We start from the raw sequence: 19,425 nt of genomic DNA on the forward strand, positions 1-19,425 counted from the left end.
GTTCCTTCTGTTTTCTCTGAATGAAATCACCATGAGTGGTTAGATGTTGATTTAACATAAAACAAATGGAAATGGGTGTTTCCTTTGTCCTTTGCAGAATTTATTTTTAAAAACAATTAGCAAGTATTATGAATAAGTCAATGATTTTGCCATTACTTAAATAATAATACAGATTGAGTAGTTAATTTGATTGGATTTTAGGGACTGCATAATATACTCCAACTCCCCTTAACTTGCTAACATCTGCAGACATTATTAAGCTTCTAATTTCATTTTTTTCTGCCATAACACCTGTATTGTTATAAATTATGTTTTGAATTGTCATGAAGTGTCAGGCAAATTATGTTTTCTGGATGTGTGTGTCATTTAAGGGTTCCTTTGTAATGGCAGGTTTGTGGCTAACAGCTTAATCTTGAATATATCAATGCAATTAAAAGCTCTTTTTCAATTCTTCTTTGAGGACACAAAGAAGGTTGAAGCATTATTATGGGTAAAGTGCAAGGAAAGAATTAAAAAATTCTTTAATATTTAAAACATCCTAGAGAAGGAATACATTTAGTTGTAATTTTAAAAACATAGCAAGCTTATTACATTCTTTGCAAAAACGTGTTGAACCCTTTGAACTCTATAAAATACACATCCTATTGAATTAAAATTAAAAACTTGTATGACACATTTTCCACTCCTTATAGTTTTAACCCACTTCTGACAATTTCTTCCCCCTCCATGCATCCTCCTTTTTTTGTGTGATGTAGTAGTCTCTTCAGGAACATAGTAGAGAGTGACTCATCTAGGTCCCAAGATCAAAGAATGTCAGACCTATGAAATGTAGACAGTGCGTTCTTCCAGAGATTCTGAGTTAAATAAATAAGTAAATGAGCCAACATTTGGCCTGCTTAATTCAGTCAAAAATTTCTATTGATTATTTACTAGGCTCACTAAATAAAAACTTCAGCCCAGGTTTTGCCTCCCAAAAGAAAATAGGATTAGACTGATCTATGCACTCATTGGGGCTTCTTGTGAATCATGCTGAGATGAGTGAAAAACCTTCAAAGATGAACAAAGGAAAGGGCTAAAATTTTTCAGTAAATGTAGATTATTATTAGTTTGACATATTTTGGTTTATAATCTTGAATAAAACAATTTTAAATTCTAGAAGACACCATGACATAAATGACCTGCAAGTTCTGAGAATTTTATAATTTTGCCTCTTTTCAACTAAAGTAGCCTGATTTAATTTTCCCAGGTAGATCTGTTGTATGTATAATTTTGACAGATTTGGAAACCTTAGATACATAGTAAGGTTTCACCCAGCTCTGCATACGTGTTTTTTTCCAGACTAGGTGTGTGTCCTGCGTCGATATTTGAATTATGTTATCTAGGAAATTCCAAATGGCAGTGTTTAGGTAGTTTAAAGTGCAAATGCTCTGAGTGGCTACTCTTATCTTTTGGAATGGTGAGACTATTAAAACATCAATACATTAAGTAGAAAGAAATTTGATGATCAAGGATTCTTGTTTTGATAAGTATAATGAGTCAACCAAAAGAGTACATTTCGGTTATTTGCACATGTGTACTTTTAACTTATGATTCTTTACAAGTTGGGAACAAACTTGACCAATAGCTGGATTTACTTTAGTACTACAAATATCTGGCTCTGTGACAAAATACTGATAGGTATTTAGAGGCTTCAAGTCTTTGAACAATATGCTGTTGACATTTTAATAACATTGTTGTTTGAAATGATTTCTTAAGTATGATGACTGCAACATACCCGCAGCAACAAAAAGTACATAGTTTCTGAAAGCAAAGAAGCTCAAGTTTCATCCTATTTTCTAGTGGTTTTAAATCTTGATGAATCGGTTTCTGTTGAAAATCAATGGAAACATGCTTCTTTAATTGAGGGCTGCATTCATTAGTTGTATTAGTGATTGAGAAATATATCCTAAAACTTAGTGACTTTCAGCTTAGAGATTTTGTAATTAAAAAAACCCAAAACCCAAAAAACACCCAGTTTTGATTTTCCTGGTATGCAGAGGACACTTAAACTGGCTTTAAAATATTTTTCAAGCGTGATTTGTCCCGTCGTGGTCTGCTCTCTTCAGCTCAGGTCCATCGTTGGCGCTGCCTGGCTGTTTGCTGACACTACCAACAGAGAGGTGGCAAGGAAGTGTGGTCAGAGGACAAGAGCAAAAGCAGTTTCAATGTAAGGAAATGAGGGAAACAGACCTAACAGCACGATGAATGCTCTTGCAAGTAAAGAGCCTTGTAGTCAGTCTCCTTTCCTTCCTTTGCTTATCCTGGCGGGTTTAATCAAAAACAAACAAAACGCTCTTGTGAAATATAGTTAATAAAGTCAAAGTTTGGCGAGGTCTCTGTAACTACAAAGAAAAAGTCACCGCAATTTCTAAAAATGTAACTTTCATTAACGAGCGCGCCGGAAATCTCAGGTATCAAAGACGCATTAACCCTGGAGCGTCCCCCGCGCGCCGCAGCCGGACGGAGGCAACCGCGGCGAACAGACGTTCTTTTCTCCTCGGAGCAGTCACACAAAAGGAGGGCTGCGGAAACTAAAAGTTTCGAAGCCTCCGGCTCGCTGCGTGGAGAAAAGAGAAAACCTGGAGACGGGGTGGGTAAAAGACGCATCCTGGGCCCCTCTCCGAAGTGCAGGCAAGGAGAAAGCTCCTGGGCCTGGAAGGAAGAGGGGAGGGGGCCCCCGAGCCGCTGGCCAGCCTCCTGCGCCCCGCCTCGCAGGCCCGAGCGCCGCACTCCGCCGTGCTCTCCCAAATACCCTTAACCCCGTTCCAGAAATAAAATAAATGTTTTTAAAGTGAGTGTGTGTGGACAGGATGGAGAGCGCGCGCCGGAGGAGCGCGCGGAGGACCTAGCGCGCAGTGAGTGGAGTTTGGGGGTGGGGGTCGGGGTGGAAGGGGTGTGTTGATGGTGGGAGGGGAAAGGCTGGATGCGGAGCCCCGGGACTGAGCGGGGGGGGTGGGTGGCGAGCCGACAGGGAGGCAGAGGAGGGGCGCCAGCCGCCGCAGGCCGCCTCCCGGGCGCGTTCCGAGGCCGAGTGCGCGCGTCCCTCGCCGCCGCTGCCCGGACAGCCCTGCGGCCGCCCCACCGGCGGAGCCGGGGCCGGCCTGTCCTCGGGCGGCTGCTCGGCCACCGCCGCCGCCACTCGAACTGCTCGAGTCCGTAAGTGTCCCCTTTCGCTCCCCTCCCCCCTGCTCGGGCACACCGCCGCTGCAGCTGCTCAAATGGAGTGGAAAATGGCCATTGGGCGGCAATGAGTTATAGATTATCTGCTCCACGTTTTGTACTTAGCTGCCTGTAATCTTCTTTTGAGTTTGCCTGAGCCCCTTGCTGGAAAAATCAGGAGGGAGAGATTTGTCCTTTGCCGCTGTACACGCTAATATGTTTATATGATTAGTCGAACTCCGGAGGGGGGGTGGGTAGGTGGGGATTTGGGGAGGAGGAGGAGGCTGGAGGTGACTCCAGTTCAGACCTCGCCGAGAGTCTGTGTCAGGACTTCGCACTCCCCCATCTCTCTCCCTCTCTCTCCCTCACTCTCTCTCCGCTCACACACACACTCGCAGAGGTGCCGGAGCGAAATCGGGTGCTTACCGGAGAATTCCTTGGGATTGTTGGGGGGCATCTCCCCTCCGTAGCTGTGCGTGGCGTGGCTCTTCTGTGCACCTCCCTGCTTCCCCGAGCCAGAGTCCTCGCCTTCAGCCTTTGGTGGGGCAGTGGCCACCGCTCAGCCTCGGCCCGGAGCCCCGAAATGTGAGGAGGGGCCACCGCTGTCTCCCGCCCCAGGCCGCAGGGTCGGCGCGAGGGATGCCAGTCCGGCCGGCGCAGATCGCGGGCTGAGGGGCTTCGCCTGACAAACTGAGTTGGCCTCGCGCCGCCGGCGTCTGCCCGCCCCTCCCGCGGCTGCCGCTCCGAGGGGACTCCCAAGTCTGCGCACCTCTGTCGGGCTTTTACCTCCGCCACCCCTTTCGCTCTGATTCCCGAAATTTTTGATTTTTCTAAGGGAGCGTGCGGTCTGGGAGTGTGCGCGCGTGTGTAAAAGACCCCTCTCGCGGAGCGGCGTGTGGGAAACTGCGGGAAAATGTTGACCTAACCGCAGGAGCCTCCCGGCGCTGGCTGCTTGGCTGGAGGAGGCGGCGGCGGCGGCCGAGCAGGAGGACGCGCCGAGCCGCGGCGCCGTGTCCGGCCGGCGAGCCGCGGCGCTGCCTCCGGCGCGGACTCGGCGGCCGGCGACCCGCGCGCGCAGCCGGCCTCGGCCCTCACCGGCCGGGGTCGCCGCTGCCCTCCGCTCCTCTCCCCGCGCGGCCACCGCGCCAGACGGCCCGCCCCCGGGGCGCGCTCGCAGACCGAGGTAAGAGCCGCAGGAGCGAACAATGTGCCTCTGTGCCGGGCTTCGGAGACCTGTTTGCTTTGCGCCTCCAGCCCGGGGGTGGATGCTGGAGGTGGAGGGAGCCGCGGGTGAGTTGGGGCTCGGCTGTTTGTTTATGTTCGGCCGGGCCGAGGGGAAGACCCGCTCTGGCTCTTGCTGCTCCCCCTCCCCCCACCTCCTCTCCTCGGAAATCGATACGCAGAACTCCAGTCCCGTCCAGCCAGCTTCTCCTTTTCTCAGGGAGCTGTTGTAACGCTCTCTAGGGATCAGTCTGTTTGCAGGGGGCGTGGGGGAGTACGATCGGGTTATGCGTTTTTTGATTTTCTGAAAGCTTGGGTTGGAAGGTGCCGCTCGCCCTTTTACAGCCCGTCTGGGGAGGGGGATGTGAGGCGCGCCCTCCGTGGGGCCGCTCTGCTCGGGGTGCGGGGCCCGGGGCCCAGTCCCCCACCGCCCCTCCCGCCTGCAGACCTGTCCCGGGCTGTAAGTGGAGCAGGGAGGCCAGGCGTTCGGAGCGAGTTCAGGGGGAAGGGGGAGGTGGGGGGAGGGCTTGGGTGAGTTGTTGCGGGTTGTTGTTTTTTCTTGTTGGTGGTTAGCTGGTGTGGAGAGGCGAGGATGACAGCAAAGCGCAGCCAGATGTGGCCAGGCCGGCGCGGGGGCTGGCAACGATTAGGGGCGGCCCCGCGGGGTGGGCGGGCGGACGGGTGGCGGGGCCCGGCACCCGGCGGGCCCTGGGGAGGGCAGAGAGCCTCCCGGACCCGCAGTGAGAGGGCAGCAGCGGGCCGCGCTGGGCCTGCGGGAGAAGTTATCGACCGTGGGCTCCTGGGGTGGCTGTGGGGTTGGGAACCTCGGGAAGCCTGGTTTGTAGGACGGCGGTGCCGGGTGGGGATCCGCGGGGAGGAAAAGGCGTGGGAGGAGCGCGAGGAAAGGGGAGACCCCCCCCCCCCCGGCTAACCGAGCCTAGGCTCCTTGATTGGCTGGGGAGACCCGACCCCTCCGGTAGAGAGTCGAGGGCGGGCGAAGCGACAAAAGCGTCCTAGCAGTGGGGAGGCACGCTTGCAGGACTCCTTCACTTGGGATCAGTAAAGTTTTTCCTTTCGCCAAACTGCGGGGCTTGGGGTAGGGAAAATCGCTGGCAGCTTTACTGTGTGCCCAAAGTGTCGCTGATCGGAGGCTAAAGGCTAAGGAACGTATGTCTTTCATATATATATATATATATATATACATGTATATATATGTATATATACATACATATATATATTTATATATCTTCTCTCTTCATTCCGCCCTCTAAAAACCTAGTTGGAGGGAAAAAGTCCTGCGGTGCGGCTTCTTTCCTGGTCTCCTACGGACTCCTCCCCCCCTCATCCTTTCCCCCTTCCCGGGCCCTCTCAATACGATCTTCCTGATGCAAACTGTGTTGCCTTGCATTCAGACCGAGGAAATGTTTTCCTCCTGTTTCTTGAAAGGTGTCAGGCTGCTGAGCAGCTCCTTCAAGCAGCCTGGGAGCGTCTGAGCCGCAACCACCGACCAGATGGTTCCCGTTACAAAGGCCGGGTTCTAAGGCACTCTCCTCCCCGCCCCCGTCCCAATTCTTAAATTTTCTCCTGCCGCCTTTAAAGTGTGTGTACTTCTCTCTTCCCCTTTCCAGAGGCATAGATTTAACGGACGCTGTTGGTTCATTCATTTCCCTGTCAGTGTTTGTATCTGGAACGGGCCCCACCGAGTTTGCTCTTTGCTCAACTCGAGTTGCACAATGAAGAAAAGTCACATCCGTTTGGTAAATAATTTCCTTTGGGATGTCTCTTACTAAATCAAGTTTGATCTTGGGCAGACCTTAAAAAGTTGAGTACTAGGAGGCAATAGGCGTCCACGGCAGAAAAATAGAATAGTTTCTGTAGTGTCTTTAACAACATTCCACATTGTTATGGGACTCTTGACCCAAGTAAAAGGTAACTTGGTAACTTTAAATTCAGTATGTTTATAATATTTGGAAAACTTTATATAAGCAAATCTACTTCTGTTCAGGTGTGTTGTGGAACTTTTTGTTGTCCCTCTCTCCACTCTCCAGGAAATTTATGCATGATAGAGAGAATACTGCAGAACAAATGTTCTGTTGTTTAGTTCTTTCACACATTCCGATTCTCTCCTTTTGTTGCTTGCCTCTAAAAGAGGTGCCATTTCACATCATTCTGCACAAATTGTTTGAATTAATGCAAGTGTGAATTCTTACCGTTTGAAGGGGACTATTAGCATATCAAAGGTTTCTTAGCTTCAGCTCAATTGAGAAAACTTCAGCCTGTCTTCCATTTGCTTCCAAGTAGAGGCCCAAAGGGCAATGAGAATTGTAAAGGGTAAAAATAGGGAGGTGGATTCAGGCTGTGTTTCTGAACTTTCACTGTTTTGTAATTATGTGAGCGAAAAACATTGTCTATTGCTGTGGAGCCCTTGCAAATGGCAAGACAATTATTTTCTATTGATAAATGGTTTGTTCCTAGAAAAAAGGTGACCTTTTATTTAATGATAGTCACTGTTGCCTGTCTTTTGGGGTCCCTTCAGTGGAAGAGAGTGAGAAAGCTTTTCCTTCTAACTTAATACTTTTCTAGGGCCTACACTTTGTTATATTAGTAAAATGGGGAAGAAAGCCTTTTAATTAGTCTATAAAACAATAGAAATCTTGTGATAAAGGGACATTCATTTTTATGCCTAGGAAACTTATTTTTAATACACTTGCTAAATTAAGGGGAAAATCAATGGAGGGTTTGAATATTAAAACCTCAATACGAACTTTGTTAATGCAACTTCCGCAAGTGTAAATTTGAAAAAAGGTTCTAGGTGATACTCAGATTATTTGTGAATTCTATTTAGTAGTAATTCTTTTTGAATATTGATTTTGTCTCAAAAATTTTGTATTTTATCAAACACTGTAAACTGGAGAATTCAGCTTACAGTTGGTTTATTTTTTCTAATATTTATAGCATATTTGTTAATGCTTTTTTTACATTTGCAGAGAGATAAGTTCTTTGAATTTCTTTTAACAACTCAATATCCATGAGTGAAGAAACAAGAACAAGTACATGGGTCATTTGGGTCATTTATGGCAAGCAGATGGGTCAAGGGAGAACTTTTTTCATCAACTTCTGCGGAACTGTTGGTTTTACTTATTTAGCTCAAGATTTCCTAAAGCCTAGTTTTAAGATGAAAATGAACCTCAGAGGAGGTTTTGTTGCCCATATTTTTTATACTTTTACCTTTGATGGTTAGTTGATTTTGAACATGAGTTTATATTCTTTCATTAGAAGTGGACTTTTTTTTTTAACTAATGTTCGGACCTCCTTGTTTTTTATTCTAATACTGAAAATTAACTCTAATGAACAATTTGGGAGGGAAAAATATCATTACATTAATTGCCTTTTTGGTTTTTAGTTTAGTAAGATACTTTGTTCAGATTAAGAGATTTTTTTTTAGCGCCATTTAAATTGTATATCATGCCCTTGAAATCATTTTATGATAGTTTATCTGGTCCCTTCAATTGTCTAAGAAGTACTTTTGGGGTAAAAATGCACACGTTTATGTAATTACTATTATTGCTCTTAAGTTGCTGTTAACTAGTCTGCTTTAAATGCAGAGTGCTATAAAGAAAACATTATCCTTTAGAGCTATTAGTGATAATCTAAAAATTGTCTTGAAAACATTGTTCCTCATTTTATATGATGGTGATCCTGAATTCAGCAAATCTCTGAAGGTGTAAAATGCAGTGAAAAGATTTTTCAACATTTCAGTGACAAAATTGGACTACTTAGAGAAAAATTAATGTGTTGTAGAAGCACTTCAGCTGCCATTTTCAATCATTGTGGGTAACTATGTGTTGGCAACAGAAAATGAATTTAGAAATGCAGATAGCTCTGGGAGCAGGTAGTTGGAGAAGTCAGAATATTAAGTCATGTGGGGTAGAACAAACCAATTACTTCTGGTTTTGACTTGAGAATTTCCAATAAATAAAAATTTTTCAGGCTTTTGACTCTGCTTTATTAATAGACTAACATCAAAGCAGACAACAAAACTTCCAAATGTTATAAAAACTAATATTAAATATACGGATCTCCCATAGAGTAGTACTACAAGTCTTAATTTTAAGACAAGCAGTTGGAGTTTTTATTGCTGCAATTTTCACAATCAGCAGAAACGTTAACACCAAGCTTCTGGGCGTTTCCTTTCTTAAAATAAGCAAGAGGAAAGCTTTAAAACCAAGGTTTACTTAAGGTTAGATCTTTATTTGATCATTATTGAAGCTGTGTTTTATTAAAAAATCTAACATAATATTTTAATGTCTTAAGTAATATAGGATATGTGAGCTAAGGTTGGGAAGTTGGGAAGGTCAAGAGGTAACTGGAAATCTGTACACCATAGTATAGTAATAAAATGTTTATTGCTGTATTTTCTATCAAAATATTTATTTGACCTAACTTGTGAATAAATAACTCAAATCACGCTTAGTTTATTGACAGTTGTAGTATGAGATGAAGAGAGAATTACAATTTAGATATGGGCTACACACACTATACCTACCTGAGAGAAAGTGTTCTCATTTTAATAAGAATCCATACCACTTGCCCAATTGCTGATATTTAAGAGAGCAGATTAACTGTATTTAGATTAGGAATGAACATTCTTGGAAATTTGAAGAATTCAGTAATTGAAGAATTCACGTTTGCTATTTTTACGAAAAGTCTCCTCAAAGACTGTATACTTTGCCTCTTCATGTCCACTGTATCTGATTTTCAGTCTTGGAGAGGTACATATTTGACATCTGTCTGCTTTTCTGTGGAAAAGGTTCATGTAAAATTAAAGTGGAATTATTTTCAAGCTAATAAATTCTAGAAATAAAGTGCATGATTATGAAGAAAGATTCATCAAATTATTTGCAAAAATACTAAGCTAAAAAATTTTGCAAATTGATGGTTTAGATCAAGTGTTAAAAATAGCAACTTTAGCTCCTAGACCTGAAAAGGCCTTGAAATCCTGTTTATGTTTTGGTCATATCAGTTCTTAAGGTAATTTGTTTAAATATTAGTTCATATATTACCTAAATAGATAACTGTTTTGTAACTATTTTCAAGAAAGATTAAAACATTTCTATTTTAAAGATAGATTAAAATCATAGCTTAGTTAACTTCTCTCTTACATAACACTAATTAGTCTATAGCCCCACCTAAATATTCATCTCTTCAAATAATTCTTGATTGAAGGTTGAAAGGTTGAAAAGTATTTAATCACCCCGATTACTGTAATTAGACTTGATGTTATCAGAAAAATTGAGACTGTTCTCTGAAATCTTTTTGCAACTCAAGATTGGTCAAGTAGTGATTTTTTTTTAATGCTTTAGGAAAAACTCTTAAGAAATGGGTTGTTTAACATAAAGATAGTTAATGATTGGAATTAGGGAATTAGAATCCTAAAATGATGACATTTTTCTTGACCTAAGTGTGAATAACTTTGAAAGGAGAAACTATATAACTGGGGGTAGTTCCTAAATTTTATTCAGGACTGTCAATGTGGTATTTTGACTTTATAGGTTTTGTAATGTGTATATTATAAACAATGAAAATCTCTTTATGCTCTTTTGACATAAGTAGATTTTTTTTAAGTGGGTCACTGTGTCATAAAAGGTCTTAACCAAAAATACTTAAAAATCTTTTTATGTCATTTATCTGATAGACTAAAGTAGGCAATAATTTGCAGATATTTTCTAATATATTCTTATGCAATGATTTTTAAAAAGTTATTTCTGAAGAAGAAAATAACATCCCATATATTGCCAATAAAAATTATCTTTGAAAAAGGTAGATCGAGTGAAGGAACCTAGCGCTTAACACCTGCAAGTAAAGTGCAGCTTACAGCAAAATACTATTGATTGCTTTGAAGCACAGAGCAAGTTTAAATACAATTTGTTTAATTACAACAAAAATGCAGTTTTATGAAGTGATATAGTTTGTCTTCATAGAGAATTTTATGACATTGTGTGGTGGTAAGTAATATCCCATCACAGTTGCATAAATTTGTTCAATTACCAGACGGCTAAAAGAAAAAAAAATCAATTTACATTGAAAAGCAACAGAAATTAGATTACCTTGGTTAGTAGGAACTTGCCAGCAATGTCTAAATTGCTTAATAATATAAAAAATTACCATGTTTCACAGTGTAAGGATATTGGTGCCTGTTTTAATATGCATATGTCTTGTTTACTTGGTAATTTTGTTATGTGAACTTTTTTTCTTTTTGTTTTCCGTTTTTGTTTTTATGGAAGCTGTTACATTAAGTCCAAGAAACTATTTCCACTTGCATATTCTTGTTTGTTTTAGAGATTTGCTTTTTGTTGTTGCTTTTCTGGATTTCTAGAATTTGTGATCAGCTGATATTTCAGATGAGTGTCATGAAATATCAGATATAATTTTAGGCATCAAAAGAAATCTGGTCCATCAGTATGGATAGCGAGGTTATTATCAGCAACAGAAACACATTTTAGAAATTTTTATTACTGACTCTAGAATTATAAAGAATTTTAAATCTTAAATTCTTGTAGCAATAAGGTGGCATGGGATTCATCATAGCGGATAGCTGGGCACCTGTTTTATTACCACCTTGATTCATTCTGGCACCCAGATTTACCGAAGTGCAAGAACAGGCCACAACTGCTGCTCGCAGCCACCCAGCTGTTTTTAGGTCATGAAGTCAACTTCCTGGAATTTCTGGGGAAACCAGTTGAAAAGGGAGGACAAATGTCACTTTAAATAGAGATGTTTAAATCAGATTTCTGCCTGAGGGTAAAATTTAGGTCTGTTTTAGCCCGGATGTAATGTCTCCCTCTACAGAGTACAGCATTAATCACTACCTGACAAGAAAACCTATGCTGAGCAAAACGGGCCCCTGTTGGTCTTGTCATTGATTTTTCTAATCTGTGAGGAGTACGTTATAAACATTAAAATTCACACACAGGGATTACACCTTAATCTCTGAATTTCAGTATTGAAATTAGTTGCCTTAAAAGAAGCCTACTTAAAGCTAAGAAAGAAAAAATTTGGGAGACTTTTTGTAAGGACAGATTCAATATTTTTATAAAAATAGAGATATTAAAAAGCAGGCAGGTTATGCAGAAGTTAACATCCTGAAATAATGACTTAATTCTGTTTAAGATGCATTAAGTAACTTCAAAAATGTGTGGGGTTTTTTTTGTTGTTGCTGTTACTGTTGTTTTTAATAAATCTGATAGTAGAAAAAAGGAAGATAAAAACGAACTATTAGTTCTTGGCCATGAGAGATGGAAGAAGTTGAAAAGATGGTTAACTTCAGACTTAGGTGTGTTCAAAGGCTTATTATTTTGTTAGAACAAAACTGTATAAATCTATTTCTAGATGAATAATAAAATCTTTGCCATTGTAGTGAAAAATGTGTGGTGAAAAATGCACCATGAAGTTCCTCATAAAATAAAAAGGGTTTTGCTCTTTCAATTATTAGGTAATACTCTTTAACTCCTTTCTTGATCAAATAAATATATACACACGTACATATATAAGCATGGAATTTATATCCTGTTCTTTTGTATGTATCAATATTTATGACTGTTACTGGCTAAAAATTACTGCAAATATAAGTTTAAAATGTAAAATATGTATGATTAAGATAACTTTTTAAACCGATTTTGAAAATGCTATGACTTGGTTAATCTCTATTTTGTTCTCAAAGGTATTTACTACTTTTGGATCACGAAATGCTTGTACTACCCATGCTTTGCATCATCTTGTACGTATTTTTACATCAGCCCATGCCTCAAACAGATGATTGCCCTGGATTTAGATGACAAAATAATCTAACCCCAATTATTGTCAAAAATGGTTCTTGGCTGCTGGGGGTGGGCTAAGTGACCTTGCTTTTGACTAATACTTTCTATTGTAGAGGACAGTAAATAGTGTCTATAAAGAAAGCAAAAGAGAGTTCTTTTTTGTTTATAAAGTAAATTCTAATTTTAATCATTTTTCTTAGAATACTGTGACAATAGTTCTCCATATAATGAGGGAATCATTACAAGATTTTAGAAAAGGTCTTTAGTTGATAGATTTCTGTTTTATATAGATTATATTAACTTAATCAGTTCTCAACTACAATTTACATAGAAAATCATGTCGAAAATGATTTTTCCTGGTTTTTTTTTTTTTTACTTTGAAACAAAGTATTTCTATTTGGAATTATTATTTCTTGATTCCATTGGCACTTTCCATACAGAAATTTTATTCCTTTGCCTTAAAAGCCTACCATTTTTTCACTGGCTAGTACTGTGGTTATTTATTAGAACTTACAGAAAACATGTTTTTATACAGTATTTTCTCTGCTCTTTGTGTTCTTAATCTCGAGATGCTTATGGTACGTTTTAATTCTTAAGATTCCTGGTCTTCCTGGGGTTAATGTTCAAGAGAGTTTGGGAAACATGAATTTTGGTGTTGTTGTAAGCCTATGCATTTGTATCCCAGTGATTGTGCATATTTTTATGGAATTTGACAAAGCCTTAATGTATTAAATGAAGAATTGATGCACTTTATGTATCTTGTCTTACATTTAAAAAAAGATGGATGTAATTCTGAAACGTTTCATTTTGCTTCATATCCATCAACAAATAAAAATTATACTAAAATTTTGATGTCCTAGACATTTCATTTTTACTAAGGACGTTTAACTGTTTCTGTCCTTTTGAGTAATAGAGATGTCTCCCCCCACCTTTGTTTTTTCTGCTGTAAATGCTGTGATACCCATAGCCTTCATGGAGGTCACTTTTCATATATCATTGGTTTTAAACTAGGCCTACAGCCTGAATATTTAAAGATATAAGTGAAACAAAATTTTATTTTTCTCTAAAGTGAAAAACTCACTACAATGCTGCTTATTACAAGTTGGCTTTCCCCTTAACCTTGTTTTCTTTGTTTAAGTAGCAAAGAAATTTAACTGGTACTTCTGTATTGGTATTTTTGTATGCTTAGCATGAAAGTGAGCATATATTTTATAATTTACATGTGTTTAATTAAGGATCTTAGTTTAAAAAAAGCACTTTATAATAAAAGCCTCTCAGTTCATTTATCGGTAAGTCAAATTGAATGCCTCAAATTTCTAGTCACTGCTTATATGCTATAAGGTGGTGCATACGTAGTTTGAAAGGAAAAATCAGGGGACATCAAATTGTCCAGTAATAATTTTTGGTAACACATTGCCCCCTAAGACTTTGAAAATATTCTTAACTTTGCCTTTTGTCCCCCTGCCCCTTTGTCAGAGATGTACCTTATATCTGTATTCACAGAGAAAGGAATATGGTGAAGAGGAGAGTGTGCAAACACAAATCTAAAACAGATTCCGAAAAAAATACGATGGAGGGGTAAAGGGTGTTTTGCACATCAAACCAGTTTTTCTTTTTCTTTTCATACTGAATTAATGAAAATAAATTTATTGTTCAGAAGTAAATACTTCCAGATTTAAGTTTCAGAATTTTTCTAAATTCTAAGAAGAAAATGTAGTAGTAACTGCATTTATTTAAAATTTATCTTTTATCTTTCACTGTAAGTCAATCCTAAAGTATCACCTTTGATTGTTTACTTTGGGATCAGAAGATGCATCAGATAAACAGGTTGAACAGCTTTGTTTTGGGTGGTCTGTCATTTCAGGCTGGTGCTGTGTAAGCAAAGTAATGTTTTCTTTTCCTTGAAATACACTTTGTAAGAGGGGCTCTTGGGTGACTGAAAAGTTTGTATATCCTGCCTGATCAAGCTGCATTCTTAACCAAGCTGAAGGACAAGAATAATCATGTTGAACCACAAATTTTCAGAAGCAGTTATTTTAATCAGATAATTGGTAAGGAGGAGACTCTAGATAATAGTATTTTCATACAATGGTGACCTGCATCTTTACCAGGCAACTGCCTACATGTTTCAGATATTTTTGCTAACCCTTGTTATTACCTGCAGAGGGAGCTTGTATATGAGATTAAAATAATCAAGGCAGTATCAATTGGTATTGCTTTTTTGAAAATTATATTTTTTAACATATTTTTTATTTTTGTTTGAGAAAAATTGTTCTAAGGAAAATAAAGCATTTGGGATTAGCCAAATTATAGTGAAATTTAATATACTAAATGTCCAAGTATTTATCATTTCCTGTATTCACAGATTACAAATGGGCTTTTTACCTTTACTTAATTAGTAAAGATAACTTGAAAAGTCATGAAGATAATGAATCAGACTCATTTTGAGATGCTAACTAGTTTTATGATCGGTCAAAGCTCTGGATGACTGTAGAACTGTGTCTTGTTTAAATATCGAATAATTGTTAAAAGAGAGATCAGATTTTTTAGAAAATTTTCCAGATTATGTAAAATAAAATAAAGCGATCACTGAACAGTAAATAGTAAATTACATTCCTCTACATTTAATTAATAGATCAAAGTAGGTGAGTTGCATTTGCTCTTTTCTAAAATCAAAAATGATCACTTTGGATTAATGACTTTTACTTGCAATAACAGACCGATTAATGCAGTGACACTTAAAAACAGGGAAACCACCAGTAAAGATCTAATATTAAATGGTTTAGAAAATTGCTGAGTAACTTGGAAAAAAATGAATGCAGGCAAGATAGATAGTACTTAATTAAAAAACGGAATTATATTTATGAACACTGTGTCAGCTAAATTTCTCAGAAATTATAAGCCAGATACTCAGAAATACTTGAGAGTTTTCCGATCAGGTGTTTTGGTAATCAGGGTTAAAAACCTTTAGGAACATTTGGTTCTTTTCAGTGAGCAAAATTTTTCACATCATATGCATAATTGTGCCAGGAAATTTAAGGATAAGATACTATATTGTTATCATAAAAATGAACCTTTTTATTTGTATTTTTACATTATAGTATAAAAATGTTATTTCAGAATTTGCTTGTTGGAAAAAAAAGAAAGGTTATCCTTTAATGCATCCTTGAAAAGAGATGTAATAGTTCATTTCTCTCCCTTAGTTTACCAAGGAATGATATGACAAGTAAAAATACTTATTTGCTATTTTAAGAAGCTTTGTTTCTTAATGAAATTCATTGTTGTAGACTTACTGTTTTATTAGCTAAGCTTTACTAATGTGAAAAATCAGATTGTTAGTTACACAGAATGACCCTCTAAGTAAGGAAACTGTTGTCCAATAAAGAGATTTATGGTACTGGCATGGGCTTTTATATAAGTATTAACCTCTCAGCATGGCCATGTATTATCTTAACAAGTTTATGCTACATTTATGCAGAGCATTTTCATACCAGGGTAAGAATATTAGCAACAGCAATTACACTTCAATAGGATTATGTTGGTATGTTTTTACAAAAGTATACAAATGCTCCTTTTCGGTAGAATTATTGATAGGCATCCTGTACTGCCAACTTCATTGTCTTAAATCATATGATAAAAAAAGATTTCTTATCATTGTTGGTGCTAACTATGATCGGCACCAGAAAATGGAATCTGATACTATGGTTCATTACCCTTTTCCCTCGAAGATCACACCTCCCTTCACAGAGAGGTAAGGGTTACTAGAGAATTCATTCCAGGAAAATTGTTACGTGAGGAACAGTAACTGTCACAGAGTGCATAACTTCTGTGAGGTTATTGGAAAGGCACAGCTAGGGTAAGTTCTGCTTGTTTTGTCTTAAATTTGGAGGTAGACTATTGAGTGTTTTTTAAAGTAGTGAAATTTGAATCCATTGCAAAGAAAATGTTTTGTTGACAAGTTAATTAAGTTACTATTGTAAAACTGTTATTGGTATTATATTGGGGATGTTTATGACAAGGAAGTTAATTGGCGATGTTTTTCCGTTTAAAATAACCCTGACATTCTTTGTAAGTTATCAGAGAAATTTCTATCAAATATTCTTGGATGAATAATAAAAAATATTAATTATGATATAATATCCTCTGCTCATTTGTATATATGTTGAGTAAATGTGTATGTATTAAATTGTTTCGACATCTGTTTGAGCAGATTGGCTTTTTTTTTAAAATATGCTACATTATGAGTAGAATATAATATGAGGAATAATTCTCGAGATAAAGGCATTATGTGTTATGAATACATATTTGAAATCTTTTTAATATACATTTTATAAAAATGGAAGTTTCTATTAAAAAACTTGCTATGTTTTATTCTCTTTGAACCGAGTCAAATATTCTAACAGGTTAACATTTTAAATGGAAGTTAATAAAACATGTAAAAAACCCTAAATAATATTTATTCAAAATTTATGTGTACCTATATGAAGAGTCTGGAATTCAAAACTATGAATCTACATGTTTTAATAACTGTTGGAAAAAATATATTTTATATTGCTTTATTAATTTAAAAACTAAATTTAAAATTTAAAAACTATTGCTTTCATTTTAATTCTAATAATAAACAATATTAATGCCTTTTTGCTTTTATATTTTCAAAGGCATAGGTTTCATCAAGTTGAAATCTAACAAAGGTTTAAAAGACTACTTTTTATTATGTACACTTTATTATGGCATTCACAGGATATTGCTAATTCAAAGCTGAAGATTGAAATTGTTAAAATCTTAGAATATCAAATTTCTATTCATTTTTAAAAAGAATAAATTATAAGATTGCACATTTTTTTCTCCAGTAATTTAAACATGATTGTATTACCTATGTATAAGAAGAAATACAACACCTAAGGAAATAACTGAAATTCACAATAAAAATATTGATGCTTTCTATTCATGGATAATCTTGTCTCATATTTGTATGGTTTTCATACTTTAATATTAATACAATTTTAATATAAATTTAAATAGCCGTTTTGAGACTTATAATTAAGGAAAAGAAGCCATTTACTCATTGAATTTTTATGTAATGTTCTTTAAAAATTAGTTTATATTCAATGCTCTTTAAATCGGAATATTGAAAGGCATTTTTGTTTTGACCAAATACCAGTCAAAGCAGAAAGGTAGTTGTTATTGCTCATATCAGAGGCCTGAAATAAAAATTTAGGTTCAAAGAAATAGCTTAACTGTAGTATTTTATTACTTGTCAGAGCATCATAAGGGATGCTTTTTTATCTCTTAGTAGTAATTACTGGCCCGTAGTAGCTGTTGGCAGATGCAAAAATAAGCATGGACCTTTGAAATTATTCGAATTAAATTTAAGAAAATCTTTGTTTTAGATCTTTGCTACGTGGGATTCACATAACAGCTGCAATATGTTAAGGTATTTAAGAATACACTCTAAAAGCACTCTTCCATCTTGGTCCTCTTCATAGGAATTTTGGGTTGATTAGTGCTTATAAAATATTTTGTCGAATTATGGTGACATAGAATTATAATGAACTGGATGGTCAAACATAGCTCTTACACTTTACCTATTTTAATAATGTAGTACTCTCCCATACCTCGCATTTGTTTTGTTGTTTTTTTTACTAATTTTCTTGTATTGTGTTACTGATATGTTAAGTGCAAAGTTCTCCTGACATTTCAGCCTGAAACCTATAATTGGTTTCATTACATGAGAAAAGATATTTTTTCAAAGCATTTATTATTCAGTCACTAATATTACATGATTAAAAAAATGGAAGAACAAATCTTAAGTATCTTAGAATTCACATTTTCCAGAGTTCGCTTTTTTAAAAAAAATATTTAGATTGATTTTTAATAGCTTAAGTGTCCTTAAAAAATTAGAATAAGAACTCTTTGGAACAATACTAAATTGAATAGCCTTTAGTACAACCATTGCTTACGTATTTGAAGAATATTGAGAATCTTATAGATTACATACACTAATAGTCTCATTCCCTATATTGCCTGTTAAATCTGGGAAAATCAGGAACATTACCAAGAAGGTTGCAATTAAATCACCACAATGTTAATGTTTAATTGAAAATAAATTAAAATATAGGCTTAATTTCTTAGCTTACTTTATTAAAATTGATTTTGTCTGTTTCTGAAGAATAAATCACTCCTATTTTTTTAAACTGATATTTTCAGATGTTTATGTACTTAACACTTCTTCAATATTTAGTATATTGCTTTATAATGTTTTTGTTCTTAATAATTGGATATTATTCATTTCTGAATTGATGGCTGAAGGCCTTATTTCTCTTTTTTTAAAAAAAAATCACATTTTTTTTTTCATTTGACTTCCCAAGTAACATGCTGTTTGACCTCTGAAAAAGAGCAAGGTATAAATTTAGCGATTAGTATCAATGGATAAGTTTTTTATTTAATGTGGAATCATGTGGTGGTGGTCTTCAGATTGTTTCCATATGACTGAATATATATTGAGCCCTCCATAATTAAAAAGGACATTTCCCATACCTTCATGTTTGGCATAATTTAACTCTTGTAAAATATTCTTTTAATGTTTGGTCTGATAATCCATCATTCATTATGATATGAGTGATTTTTTTATACCTACCTATTTTTGTTCAGCCTACAAAATAAAAACTTCAGTCCATGTACTTTTTTTCTCAAAGAAAATATAGAAAATTTTTATTGAAACATCTTAAATGACAGTTTGAGGAATATATATATATTTTGCTGTTCTATAATTCGTGTTATGAATTAAATGATTTTAAAAGAAAAAAAAGACAGTTTGTCTATAAAGAAGGATTTGTGTGGGCAACTAGATAGTACAATTGATGCCTTTGATTGACCTGCCATTCTCCTTTGTTTTATTTATATTTGCTTCAACCAAAATATGGTAAGGCAAATATATGTTTATGTTGTTGGCCAAGGATTCAGCATTGTCTTGATCTCATTTTTGGCTGAAGACGAGGCTGTCTGTTCTCTACACTTAGAAATTATGGCATTATGTCTAAGACCTAAGTATCTTTTTCTCTCCTTACCTTTTTAGAACCTAAGAATTAGATAAAATTGTAATTTTACTTTTTAAGTTTGTTGACATTTTATTTATTGCATAAAAAAGATTTAAACAGAGTGAAAGGTAGGCAACTCTGTATAAGGATAG

The 19,425-nt window shown here is 37.1% G+C and overlaps 1 protein-coding gene across 14 annotated transcripts in view; it reads left to right on the forward strand.

The window, feature by feature from the left end:
• ADGRL2 (adhesion G protein-coupled receptor L2) overlaps positions 1–19,425 on the forward strand; it is a 268,676-nt gene that overhangs the window by 78,705 nt on the left and 170,546 nt on the right. For 9 of the 14 annotated variants that reach the window (XM_027575103.1, XM_027575097.1, XM_027575087.1 and 6 more), the window contains exon 1: positions 3,083–3,195. The exons of 1 other annotated variant lie outside the window; for it this stretch is intronic. The gene's annotated coding sequence lies outside the window, so the exon portion shown is untranslated. Of the gene's footprint in view, positions 1–2,606; positions 2,630–2,780; positions 2,895–3,082; positions 3,196–3,534; positions 4,382–6,047; positions 6,177–19,425 lie in introns of those variants that run through there. 4 more of the 14 variants (XM_027575093.2, XM_027575092.1, XM_027575090.2 and 1 more) reach the window with 4 other exon arrangements.

This window comes from Zalophus californianus, chromosome 4 (assembly GCF_009762305.2).
Source record: "Zalophus californianus isolate mZalCal1 chromosome 4, mZalCal1.pri.v2, whole genome shotgun sequence".
Taxonomy (NCBI): domain Eukaryota; kingdom Metazoa; phylum Chordata; class Mammalia; order Carnivora; family Otariidae; genus Zalophus; species Zalophus californianus.